General features: G+C 35.3%; 1 long non-coding RNA gene across 4 annotated transcripts in view; it reads right to left on the bottom strand.

The window, feature by feature from the left end:
- Nucleotides 1-8908, bottom strand: part of LOC125923417 (uncharacterized) — a 75510-nt gene extending 66602 nt beyond the window's left edge. For 2 of the 4 annotated variants that reach the window (XR_007458032.1, XR_007458031.1), the window contains exon 1: nucleotides 3973-4066. This is a non-coding gene — a long non-coding RNA (uncharacterized LOC125923417). Of the gene's footprint in view, nucleotides 1-3972; nucleotides 4067-5990; nucleotides 6182-8838 lie in introns of those variants that run through there. The other 2 variants (XR_007458034.1, XR_007458033.1) reach the window with 2 other exon arrangements.
- Nucleotides 8909-14641: the final 5733 nt, after the last annotated feature.

Below are 14641 nucleotides of genomic sequence, written 5' to 3'. Positions count from 1 at the left end.
GCGGGGCTCGAACTCACGGACCGCGAGATCGTGACCTGGCTGAAGTCGGACGCTTAACCGACTGCGCCACCCAGGCGCCCCATCTTTGTCTTTCTTAAGACATTTGTGTTGAGGTCCAGTCAGTTGCTTTGTAAAATATCTCCTATTTGGATGAAGCTTATGATTTCTTCATGGATAGATTAACTTTGGATTCATTTTGGCAAGAATACTGCTTTGCTTCTGGTTGACACTTTTGTATCACATCAGGAGGCATTATGTCTGTTTATTCCATTATTTTTGGGAGACTGTGTTTGGTTAACATGTTAACCATTAGTTTTCTTTGTTTTAAGAATATGCATTCCCATCTGTAATTAAGTAATTTCTTGGGTGATCCTTTGAGGTTGTGTAGTAATCTTGTTTTCCAATACACTGTTGGTATTTCTTTTCTTTCTTTCTTTTTTTTTTTTTTTTTTTTTTTGAGTTCAGTTATTACATCTTTCTTCAGTATCTGACATGTTTCTTTGAAGAAGTGCTCTTTTCCCTTCCAGGTCTCAAGTTTGACCAGGAGTTGCCCTTCACTGTGGCTCCAGTGTACTTTTTGATATATTCCCATTAGTGTTTAGCATTTATTCACTTTCTGGCAAAACTGTTGTTCTTCTACTTTCCCTCTACAGACCTGGAATTAACCATTTTCCAAGGCATCTGATAGGAAATAGTGTTTAGAAAGTAGCATCTGGGCACTAGATACACTCATTGCTACTTGGGGGTCATTTCTTCATGGCTCTTTAGTGAATGACTCTAGGATGGATATGTTCAAAGGGGAAAAATAACTTGAAAGAACTCTTGAGCTGGACGTAAATGATTGTTCATCATGCTGATTATTGCAACTCAAACTCACCATCTCAGGGTTCTTCTTCATCTTTCCCATGGTGTGCGTGTGTGTCCCATAGTGAAACCCAGAGTTCCCATTTATCTGTATGCTTCCCCACTTATAATTCATAAAATAGTTGCAGTATAAAGACTTCTCTGCAGAGGCTGTATAGAACTAAGTTTATATAAACTAACAGGTAATTGTTTCCTTTTTGTTGTTTTAATTCTTAACCATTGTGGGTACATATTGAGTCACCACTGGGTTTTCTTTATACCTGCTGTGTGGTATTAGTACACCTGTAGGTGTACTCACCAATGTTGTGTGTGTGTGTGTGTATGTGTGTTTAATATATTTGGTGAACAAATATGAACTGGAGTTGGAATTTTTCTTAAGGATCTTTGGCCTGCAACACAGTGTTTCCTCTACAGATATCTAAAGAGCTAAGAACACCAAATGCTTACTATCTGGATGAAACAAAGAGTTTCTGAGATAAAAGAAGTACAGGCTGTAGAGCTGAAGTTTATGGAGAAGAAAGAGAGAATAGATTAAATTATGCTTGTAACTGGACAGATGTGAGAAATCTGGGGGCTCTCTGGCTGGTTTTGGTAATCCTGGAAATGGTCTTTGTTGACACTTTTAGATTGCAAAGACAGCAGCTGTATTTTCGTTCAAAGTTTGGCTGCAGTGAACAGTATTGCACATGCAGTACAGCATCGGATGCTTCTAGAAGGCTGATATCCAAGGTTTTCGTAAGAACTTGACAGGCAGAGCAATCTCAGAGACTACTGTAACCATTATCTGACTTTAGAGGGAAACCAAACCTGCAAATCACATTTTGAAGAACTTAGGAAATATCAGCAACTAACTTAAATAACTTTTTAAACTAATGACTGTGATTATTATTTTTAAATTATGATCTTATTTAATATATACTAAACTAAGTTAGATGTTATTAGTCCTACTTTACACATGAGGATACTGATAATCAGAGAGGTTTGCAAATTTTGTAAGGTCGAGCAGCTAATAATGGCAAAGATGAAATTTAAATTTAGAATTATCTACCTCCAAACCCCATAACTTTAATTCATAGAGTTTGTTATTCATAAAAGATCAAAGTAAACTGAATAACCATTTATCCAGCGAATAAGCATAATGAATTTTAGAAGACAGAACACAGAATTCAGTAAATTGTAGGGTTAAGATATCCCTGCACATTTTTTTTTATGTTTTTGATTTGCCTTTGAATTTATTGATAATTCGTTAATGGAGCCTGATTTTAGTTGTATTAGATGAAGATAGATCTCAGAGATTTTGTGTAACATACCTTTTACAAACCATTCAGCACTGTGCTAATTACTTTGCATAAATTAAGTCATTTACCTCACAGCAGACCTGTAAGTTGGGAATAATCGTTTTCGTTTTACATGTGAGCAAACTGAGGCTCAGTGAAGTTAAATGACTTGGTAAGCAAATTGCTATCAAGTAGCAATACAGTCATCTGATCCTATACTCTTTACATCTCAGAGATTTTGTTATTGTCTGGTTAATGTTATTCGTATATTCTTCTATTCTTTTTAAAATGTGAAAGTGCATTTTATAATTAGGTAGTTAGTCCAAAGTACTTATTTTTGAAATGTACTCTTAGGTGTAATCCGAATCAAAATATTATTGTATCATTAAGTTTGAAAAATAAAAGAGGCAAAATATTTTATTTTCTTTCGGGACAGTTTAAATCAGAGATCGGTTTGTGATATATTACTATACCGACTTACAGTACTGTATCGACAAATATTCTAAATGTTTCTAATTTGTTCCTAGCACTGCTCTAGCTAGGCATAGAGGAAGGAGGAGAAGAGATAAAACACCTTCCCTCATGGAGCGTACTCTCTAGTGTGTTGAATAACACTACTTACAAACAAGATACTTGGAGATTCGATAGATAAGATTTAGACCTTAGATGGGTAGGGAGTGGAGCTTTTTAGGTTTTGTGGTATTGATCCAAAGGAAAAAAAATACACAGAAAACTCTGAAGAAGACTGTATTTTAAATTATTTACCCTAATTAGGAAAAATACTATTTTTTTAAGGATCTAACCCCCCTTCAAATACATTGAAAAGCTCTGACAATGTTTCCTGTGACTATATTTGAGGTGCCATGATGAGTGCATGCCAAAAATTGTGAAAAGTCTGAGATTTTTACCTTCTCGCAAGCTAAAGTGTTAGCCTGCCCTAGTTTCATACATGTTGGCAGAAGATCAAGCCTCCTGGGTCAGAGGCAAGGTGCTTTATTACTCATACAGCAAGAAGTATGACCTTCATGTAACCGTCATGTTCACATCTGTTCCTTGAGTGTCCCAAGTCCACAGGAGAAATAGGGGAGGGGGTCCTGGAGGGCTCTGCATACACCATGGATTTGCATCACAGTTGAGGAGTCACAAGCTTGGGGTCTTTTATAGGAGATTGCAGTCTTTTATGAAAGATTTCCCGCAGAGAGAAATTATTATTATACTAGACAGCAAAAAATCCTGCCTGGAGGGTGACACTATCTCTGTCTTCCAAGGCTGTTAGCTATACCTATGTCCTTGAGTACTTAATACTGAACAGAGGACATCAGTGTATTTGTTCTCAAAATGAGCAGAAATGTGAGACATCCATAGAGAATTACTTTCAGTTTCCTTCACTCTATACTACTGTTTTCCATGGCTTGATAATGAACTATCACTAAAAACTGGTTACTTGTGTATATTGCATATAGGGAAGAATGACATATTTGGATCATATCTATGATGGGATGGGTCATAAAATATCTAACTTACATATGAGGAAAATGAGGTTCATGGAGAATATATTTATGACTCAGTATTCCATAGTTAATCAATTTCAGTGTCAGGATTTAATACCAGATGTTTTCAGTAATCAAAGGAATCCAACATTCGGTATGTAAATATATCTGCAATTTCTAGCATAAATAGATAGAACTCCTCCATGCTGAAAACGACTTTCAGAATTTCATGTTAGTATGACATCCACATCAATTTGGCATTCACCCATATTATCAGCTTTCACCTGAGAAACACTTTCCATTATGTAGTTCAGTCTACTGAAAAATGTGCTGGCACGAACCTCCTCTCACAGGTTAGAGAAGTTGGTGCAGTTCTGGCTCAATGCAGCCGGAAAGGTGGTTTCTTCAGGGCAACCTGCTGATGGATATTCTAGCCCTAGAATACACATTTAGATGTGTCTAGATTAGAAACATCTACAATGCATTCATGAATTACAGTTTATAGGAAGATCAAAGCAGGACATAACAGCATTCTATGGGGTTTTAAAAGAGCTGTTTTTTTTTTTTTTTCTTCTCCAAGATAATAAAGTTTGTTTCTAGAGTTTAGTAAATAGTTAGGTGTCTTTAGTCAGCAGGTCAGCATTATTTTCAATATCCCTATGATTTATCGGCTGGGGGCATTTTAATATAGAAGTCCCTTACATACATACTTTACAGAAATTTGCTTGATTTTTGTGTATGTGATGAATTCTTAAATCCCTCTTTTCTAGCTGACCAAAATTCATATAATTATATATTTGAATTAATGAAGACCATGAAAGCACTGTGACAGAATAATTATCTTTAATTATACTAATTACATAAATGGGTAAAAATTGATGATTAGGGCATTACTTTGTGAAAATAATAGCTTCATATTAATGATTGGATCTTCTTGTGACTTATCTTAACCATCCTCCCTACCTTTTCTGACCTACATTTGACATATAAAAGTTTAAGAAAAATTTTGAACTCAGATTCATTCCTTCATATATACCCTGAATTTCTATGCTTTTTTGAATTAACTAAGATGATTTGTGTTGCCAGATTTAGCAAATAAAAATACATTGCCTTCAGTTAAATTTGAGTTCCAAATGCACAGCGAATATGGCCTTTTTAGAGTAAATCCAAATATTGCAACATTGGAGATGAATTCCATAAGGCAGTACACTCAGTAACGGTTAGTTGCATGTGTTTTTAAGAGGATATATACTCAGCCTTTTATCCAGTATTCCCACAAAATATAGGAAAAATTGCAAGGATTTTATTGAAATGTGAATTAGTCCCAGAAGTAAATTTTTAATGTTTCAGTTTAAGCTGTAAAAGTTGTCACCTGCACTTTACAAAGGTCACATGATGGTTACGTGCCACTCTTTGGTTGTAAAATACAGACGTAAATTATTTTGTGAAGTGATGTTTATATTCTAGCATATTTCTCATTAAGGCAGGCAAATGAATTTAAGGATACGTGTTTTCCCCAAACTAGTTTTTAAAAAAGGACAGATAGTTTCGTGATTTTTATTAACAACAATTTAAATTCCCACAAGTCTTCATCAGACCCCAGTTCTTTTTTATCATATTGTTAACTGACAATGTCCATGAATTACTTATCAAATAATTGTCTGTAATGTTTTCCTCCTGTATTTACTTACTGGGATTCCCGAATATGCAGGGATTGCCTTATTCCTCTTGTGCTTTGGTTATTTGGTGAACGTCAAAAGGCAACAAGTAGTGTCATTATTTTGGGATCTAAAAATAATTCATTTGCATAATGGGGTTTGAAATCCTGAAACACAAAACTCTGCAATGCTCCCCATTGAGAGCAGTTGTGCTTGTGATGGAGAGAGAGAAGTTAACTTAGATGCTCTATGCAATCAGAATATAAGACTCTTGATAACTTTATAACACCACTCCAGCACTAATGATTTTCTTAGAAAAATGTTTATAATTTCAAGTTCTTAAATAAACGAAGATTTGTCTCAGAGTCAAGTCTTAAAGAATGCTTTGCTCTTGATCCGGGGACCCGGGCCACTTTGTGGAGGGCTAACCTTTCCTAAAATAGCCCTGAAGCAGTTGTGTTAAGGCCCCTTTGCAGATGCTCCCTAATGTGAGTTTAAATACTGTGGTGTCCTTTATCAAGGAGAACCCACACGCTTCCAAAGCTGTCACAGCTGGCTAACTCTGGTCCGATTCATAAGGGATTAATTGGCCATGGGTGCTCGTGAGCTGAAATACTGTCATAGCGGCTGTAGATCTGTCACTTTGATACACAAGGTAATCAAGTCCAGTAATAGACTCTCCATGAATGTTAATAGCTTACCTTAGCAAGAAATCATTAGAGGCTGTTTACTTGATGTCACATGGAAGAACATAGTCTGGACTTTTAGTTCAAGATCATTTGATATTTTGTGGGATAAACTTCTTTTCCAAAACTGTACTAAATACCAAATATGTTGTGGTTGTTTTGAGACTAACTACAGAGGAAAAGAACCTGAGCTTGAGAAAACAACTTCATCTGAAAAATAAAAGTAAAATACATTTTTTTTCTAAATTTCTTTTTAATGATTTTCTGGTAATGGTTCAAACAATCAGAAAATCGAGTGAAAGGAAAAGTTTACTTTTCCCTTGTTTCCTTCTCCCCCGCCCCCTTTAGGGATAACTTGGTTTCTCTGGTATGAAATCTTTCCAGATCATTTACCCTTCATTTAAAAATAGAGTTTTATATACTCACACACGTAAATAGATTTATGTACTTTTATTTGAATGGGATTATAGTTTACTTTTCTTCAAAAGCATTTTGGTTGTCTGTATGTATAAATAAATTGCATTGTAATAGTTGAACAATATTCTGTAAATTAAAGGTGAGCTTTAATTTGTTTAAATATTAATTGCATTTCAGTTACAGAAATTTTCTAAGAAAATAAAGAAATGAGAAATAGATTATTTATTTTCAAGTTTATTTTATTTGAAATATATTTTGACTCTGCACCTATCACATATTTGAATGTGTAACCCAGAGCCTAACACTTGCAGCCTTGCACAATATTTAAGGCACTGAATTTTTAATAGGAAATTTCATACTTTGGTGTCCTAGATTTTTCAGGAATGATTAAACTTCTCATTGGATACCACTTGAGAATATTGGTCTGTGGCTCTGTCCTTAGGGGTAATTGTCTATGTTAGGAAATTATTGGAGGAGAGGGGAAAATGATGAAATTATAGATTGATCAGACAAAAAGGTGACTTTGTTGAAATAAGAATTTTAGCATTAACAGTTGAATTGAGGAGAATCTGCAATCCCAAAGTGCAGGGAGAAGTTTGAAGACTGCTAAAGATTTCCTGAGATTAAGCACCCTGGGTATTGATGTTAAGCACCATCCAGGAAGAATTCATTATAAGACTTTGACATGTATCCTACACATAAATTTTTTAAGCCAGATGAATTGACTATGTTTCTGGACAGGTAGCATATTTGAATATGTGCATAGGGAGAGAAATACTTTATCATTGTAATTTATCGGTTATGTAAGTAAAAATGTAGCTACAATACACCATCATACAGGAAGATATTGTAAAAGTTATTAGATCTAAGTTTTTTAACAATCTTCAAATGGAGCATATAATTAGCTCTTGAAATTCTGTTATCATTGTATTTAGACTCTAATTAGTAGCCAATCTTTGTAGTTTTCTCTTACCGAGAAAATCGTCTCGGTATTCAATATGTTTAAAATCAATTCAATTCAGAGTACCCGTATTATAATAGAATGAAGAAATTAAAACAGTATGTAAAAATATGGTGTGAAAACACCAAAAAGGGCATTGGAAATGGGCATAATATATTATATATATAGATTATATATGTATATCTGTCCTAGAGTTACTAGGAGAATTGACACATTTAAATCATTTTCAGAATATTTAAGCTATATAACACCTTTAAAGCAATTAGTATAGAGAGTTTAAATTGTAGTTGCTTACCAAATTGTGGATTTCATCTTATAGTTACCACTCAGTTGATAGATCATAAAAATATGGGCACATATTTTCGTAAAATAATAATAAAATCAAACCTATTACCACTTGTTACAAAATTGAAGGTTTATTTAAAAATGACATTTATTTTTAGGTTCTGATTACATTTTAATGGACAATTCTTTGTGATGTGGCTGGTGAGTAGTATTGTTGCAGAATTGAAAGAGGTCTTCATTCCCTGTGTTGTATTACCCTGTACTCAAAACTGTGGTTCATCTGGCCAGTTCTGCCATCTTTTTATGTAACAGGCAACAATCGGTTTAAGATTTATAATGCAAGAGTACTGACTGCTCTGAGGTTTATATTCTATGAACCCTAAAGTGTAAGTGGAGAGGAAGAAGGGATGTCAGTCAGTACTGGTTCCATCCATATGCCTATCTCAGGAAGCCATGCAGCCCAGACGGTAGCCCAGAAAGATGGTGGCACTTGTCTAGAAAGAGCTACAGGTGAAAAGCCAGATGGTACAATGAATTGGGTGGTGAAATAAGCACAGGAGGAGAGAAAGACTTAGATGTGCTTGGGACATGTGAATGTGTCCAGAAGTAATTCTCATAATATCTCAATAAAATAAAGTGAATATTCGGCAATTTTTTTTTTTAATTTTTTTTTTCAACGTTTTTTATTTATTTTTGGGACAGAGAGAGACAGAGCATGGACGGGGGAGGGGCAGAGAGAGAGGGAGACACAGAATCGGAAACAGGCTCCAGGCTCCGAGCCATCAGTCCAGAGCCTGACGCGGGGCTCGAACTCACGGACCGCGAGATCGTGACCTGGCTGAAGTCGGACGCTTAACCGACTGCGCCACCCAGGCGCCCCAATATTCGGCAATTTTGACAGATTTTTAATAGTGACTTTTTGTTGGAGTTTAAACTTATCAGTGTGATACTTTTTATTCTTGGCTTTTCACAACTTGTGAGATTTCTTGAAATAGTGTTAACATCAGAACAATTCCATCTGTATCTCCTGAATGTTTGACAAAATGTATTTGCTATACCTTTACCCGTTTAAGTCAATAGTTCTTTTTTTTTAGTAGAAAGCATATTTCTTTCCATTATTATTAATGATCACCTAGTATATGTAGACAAGAGAAATGTGCACTGAGAGTAAAGAAAATGAATTCGACGTAAGACTTTTACCTTGAGAAGCTTTTATCCTAGCACAGGAGATTGAAATGTAAGCATACAGTTATGACAGTTTGAAAAATACTGGAATACAGGCATAGGTAGAATACTGTGCAAAGAGAAAGGAGTAAGCAATGCACAAAGAGGCTCTAAAAGTGTGTTCTTCCACTGAAATAACTTCTAATAGAGTCCCACATGCCTGTCACAAGATAGTACATCCTTCATGTCTCTCTTAATGGTCGCTGGCCTTCACTGATAAAGTTACTGAAATCTGACTATGAGAAACTCCCTCATGAGTAGTCAGGTGAAAGCTTAGCTGTTTTTGGTAAAATATCTTAGATTTTATGTGATAATATTCTTTCAACTATGCATATTTCTTGAGCTTGGTCTTAATGTACTATAGAGGAGTTATCCTGAACCTGCCCTAAATGTATTTTTCATTTCCTTATTTCTCTCTTCTCCATACTCTATGCATTGTAGATTACCTGTTTAACATGTCTCGATGACAGGGGCTGCATCTATATTTTATTTGTTAATCATTCATCCCAATTATGAGCAATGAGGGCACCAGACAGAGCTTTATTAGGGGTGAATTTTACCAATACAGATCGTGGACAAGATACAGAAATTTATGTGAGTCTCATTCCATACCAGATTATCTTTTTATGTACGTTTTTCTGACTGGTCATGTAAGTTATTCATAAATAAAGGCTTATCAAGAGCCTTGCTTACAGGAACTGAGGGCTTAAAAATTGTTACAAGCTTATGAAACGAAGACAATCATAGGCAATTATGAAATACTGTTTCTTTGCACTTCTGCTTGTGGAGACAAGTAAGCCTTCCCTAGTGTTTTATGAAAAAAGCAGCTGACACTTAAAAAAAAGCCAATTAGTAATAGAGCTACTTAATTGTTCATTTGGGTTTATGTCTCTCCAAGTCAGTTTGTTTGCTAACATTTCAATAACAACAAATAGGAAGTGTAGTTTAATGTGAAAATCAATACTCAGCAGAGATCAACAAAACCATAGCCACAAATGGTGAACTAGCATTGTTGTTGTTGTTGTTTTAAATCCGTTTGAACAACAGTTTGAATTCTTTTATACCGAATCCATCCCAAGAAAGATCAAAAAGAATGAGTCAATAGTTAGTACAAGTGAGATGAGACAAAAAAATTTATAGGAAATAAATTCACAAATTTTTTGAGTAAACAAAGCATTGAAACATTAAAACTCATTGTGAAATCCAGCATAATATTAAGGTTTATAAATGCAGATTTTTTTAATGCAACCTTATTCTGCAACTGTAAAAATGTAGCTCAAAAAGTATTGTTCAGTGATTCTTTCTACAGATATTTACTGGACACTTATAATGTGCCAGGCATTATTTCAGACTCCTGGAATAGATCTGTAAATGATATAATGACATTTTGCCTCATGGAGTTTAGATTGAATGGAATGAGAAATGACTAGAAACTAAGCAAAAGATATACAGCATATAATAGATAATATATATGCACATATATGCACAATTAGCATTTTAGAATATAGTGTCTGTTGTGGAAAAAATAAAAATGTAAAGTAGGTTAAAGGGATCAGGAATGACAGTGGTATGAAGGGAAACATTGCTGTTCTAAGTGGGATAATCCTGGAGGCCCACTGACACCTACTGTTTCACATATTAGATATACATGATGGTGATTTCAAAGTAATATATTTTTCAGCATAATTCAATTTAGCCAATGGCCTCAACTACCCCTTTTTCTTTCTGAAGTCCCCAAGATATAACTAAGGACAAAATGCCAGTCTTATTAGCTAGAATGTGGGCTCCAAATTTCAGTCCCGAATCTATTGACATGGGCTGATCTCAAGAAATACTTTACTTATGGGAGCACCTGGGTGTCTCAGTTGGTTAAGCGTCCAACTTTGGCTCAGGTCATGGTCTCATGGTTCATGAGTTCGAGCCCCACATCGGGCTCTCTGCTGTCAGTGCAGAGCCTGGAGCCTTCTTCGAATCCTTTGTCTCCCTCTTTCTGCCCCTCCCTCACTCTCTCTAAAAAATAAATATTAAAAATTAATAAAAAATACTTACGCTAGGCCATCCTGAATGAAAACAGATAAGGTATGCCTCATCTATTTTTAGTCTGAAGACTAAACTAGAATCTTAGACCTGTCCCTTTGTTTGCAAGGGCAGTCCAGTTCTTAGACCTGCCTTCTGGTGCCTGAACGACACAAATATTGGGACAACTGATAGCCCCATTATAGCTGGTAAAAGTTGTTCACTTTGGACCTGTCCATCCAGAACAATAGGTACAGATTTATGTGTCACATAAGGGCATATAAGAGAAAAAGAGAGGATTCAGAGAATGAGTCCTCTTTACTTTGTCACCTTGGCTCATGAGAAGAAGGAAATCACAGAAATGGTGCACCCGTTCCAGGACTCCATTAAGTAGTGATGTGACTCAGTGATATTCTATAATATCCCAGACCAGGCAGTGAAAGAAGGGTGCAGAGCATCATATCTAGGAATCTGAGTTACATTAAAAGTGGATGGTAAGGAGGGAAGGCCTTGAGACTTGAGAAGTGAGGAAATGTCAACAGTGTATGTAGTGTATGCATAAAGGAAACATTTCTTGAATGCTATTGCAACAGGTCTCATAATATAGAATAAGTCTCCTTATTTTTTATTAGTCTGTTAATAAAAACTGAAGGTAAGACACATTCCTATAAAAATATGTGCATCTTAATGTAAATGTATTATTTGACATAGAAGTTTGGACATGTGGGGCAGGAATGATGATTGTGGATCCCTTGAATCCCGTTAGTAATGGAGAAACTCATAAGCTTAGAATTTTAAGAAAAGATGACCTAGTTTAGCCTCATTAAAATAAGATGATAGAGCAAAGAAGGGCAAGAAAGGAAGCAGTCCAAGTACAAGGTGAATGATGTAATCCATTACCAGATAAATACACATTAAAGTAGTCCACAAATTTGTCTCCAAGATTGATTGGAGCTTGTATGGAAAGGTTTCCATAAAATGGAACTGAGAGTTTCCATAAAATGAGGACAGGCCAATTGCTGACAGGTGCAACTATTATAAGAAATAACAATACCTGCCTTACAGTTTCAGATTTCTCTCTTACATAGGTCACCCCAGCCTATCATTTTCCTTAAGTGTAAAATACACTTCAGTTATTCTATGTTTTTTATTATTTGGCATTAAATATATTTACACTAGACTTAAACCATCATTGCCCTAGTGAAATTTAACTTATTTGAGGCTCAGCTAAACTACCATCTCTTAATAATATTAATTTTCTCATCTCATCTCCTCTGGTCCCCTCCCCTCCCTGGCCTGCCCCTCCTTTCCTCTGCTTTCTTTCTAAAGTCCTGTACAATTTCTGTAATTCATTTTGCCTTCTGGCACAATTTCTCAACTTTTATTTTACTAATTAATTCATTCCACAGGTATTTATTGAGTGTCTCCTCTATACCAAGCAATATTTCACTTGCTGGCAATATAGTGATGTTCTATAGAGTCCCTGCTGTCATAGAGCTTAAAGTCTAATGGGACTAGACAATACATCGATTATTGCAATAAATTCAGATGATGATGATTTAAAGGAAAATAATGAGTAATGGGATGGAGTGAATTCAACTCAAATTGGCCTAAGCAAAAATAAAAGGTTATTTTTCAAATGTGTAAATTAAAAAAATCAGAAGCACAAGAGATTTGACTCATATTACCAATTGCATTTAGAACTTACTAGTTTAGTTGGTGGAATTACCACTCAATAAATGCATTTTAATGAGCAGCACAGTATAGGAAACTTTTCAGTGCAAATAGACCAGAAACTCAGCTGAAACTAGTTTTAAATATAAATTCGACATAATGGAGCAAGTAACTGAAAAGTCCAGAGGAAATGTATTTTGGTTTTATGTTGTCATTCAAAATCGTGGTTCTGTCCTTTCATCTTGACCTCCTTTGTATTTGAATTTGTCCTCACTTTGGCTCCTCTCATTGTAGCAAAGTGTTGACGGATAGTTCCATTGTGTCCTAAAATCCCCTAAGATCTTACCCACCTCAGAACGAGTATGAGTATGTCATGTCAGGCAATCCCACACGCTGAATGCCTTAGATACTTCAGACCTCAAACTGTATGGCTATTAAATGGGAAGGGGGAGGGAGGAAATAGGGAACAACTAATTGTTAACCACATTGTCTATCTCTGTAATTAGGGAAACAGTATTCTAGGTAAATAGAATATGTCCTAACATGTTATATGCAAATGTTGTGTAGGATCTTTATATTTATTGGATTAGAATGCTTATTATCTTTATGATATTATCACCATTATGTTCAATACATATTAAATAGTTGTCTCCACTTTTTTACCAGAATATAGTGGCCACACAAGAAAAATACTCTAGATCCCATTAGTAATAGACTCATAAATACATATATTTTTTATAATGATTCCTACACTGATTTCATTTCATTCTTTTAAGTGCATCGTAGCTACTTTAGAAAGTCAGACTCTTAACTTTTCTTCTGTAAAATATGTCATTTGTTAATCTACTAAATTGCCTAGAGAGAAAACCATATCCCTCTCTATCACTGATCTGTTCCAACTTTATGTTCATGATTTAAAACAAGATATAAAGAGATATTAAGCACAGGGCTGCATGGGTGGCTCAGTTGGTTAAGCCTCCAAAATTGGCTCAGGTCATGATCTCACAGTTCACGAGTTCGAGCCCTGCCTGCATTGCTCTCCACACTAACAGTGCAGAGCCTGCTTGGGATTCTTTCTCTTCCTCTCCCTCTCTCTGCTGCACCCCCCACTTGTACCCTCTTCCTCCCTCCCTCCCTTCCCCCCCCCCGTCTCAAAATAAATAAACTTAAAAAAAGATATTAATAGCAATAAGTTGAAAATATATTTAAAGATGGGCTTACAGTAAGAAAGATGTCTTAAAAACCTGTGAGTTTTCTTTTACATCTAGTTTAAAAAGAGTTGTACAATTAACAGCATATTTCATATTTAGCAAAGAAATTTAACATTTAGTTCTCAACAATGCTTCAATAGAAATACCTGTTATTAACTATGTCAGCCTGATTGTTTTCTGACTGCAGTTTTCAATTAGACACAATCTCATCTATTCATACAAAGGGGAGGGAAAGAGAAAAGGAGAATTCATTTACCAAATCAGGAACATGAATAGGCACTTACAGTAATACACATTTCGCAAAATTGTTTTGCTTTGTATAGAATTGATTTCTCAAGATTTAAGTAAATGTAGCTAACTTGATTAAAGGTGTGTGCCTGGAGACATCTTTCTTGGTGCCTTAAGTATTCTAGTTTATAATCAGAGGAGTTTTTACTCATGTTGCATCATAGCACCACTGAATTGCCTGTCTTCTTTCATGCTTAATGTGTTTTAAAGGCTTTAAAGAAACACGCATAAGATTCTTGGAAGTTACATGTGTGGAAGTATTCTATCATGATAAGAAAATGAATATCCGAGATCTTCTATGATAACAAGAGTGAGAAATAAAGACTGTTGTCTCACTAGTTACTTTGAAAACTCTTACTTTTCTTACTTATTGGGGCAACAATGAAAGGAATGCTGTCCCTTGGAATGATCCAGCAAAATAAAACTTACTCATTGCTTCTACCCAAGAGATTCTAAATGTTATTTCCTTGTACTCTCTGTATATTAAAGAAAATATTTCTGTGGAGTTTTTTTTTTAGCTTATTTATTTTGAGAGAGCACATGAGCAGAGGAGGCGCAGAGAGAGAGAGAATTCCAAGCAGGCTCCACAC

The sequence above is a fragment of the Panthera uncia genome, chromosome B1, assembly GCF_023721935.1.
Source record: "Panthera uncia isolate 11264 chromosome B1, Puncia_PCG_1.0, whole genome shotgun sequence".
NCBI lineage: Eukaryota > Metazoa > Chordata > Mammalia > Carnivora > Felidae > Panthera > Panthera uncia.
Note: the sequence above shows the minus strand (reverse complement) of the source record. Positions and strands in the feature narration are given on the sequence as shown.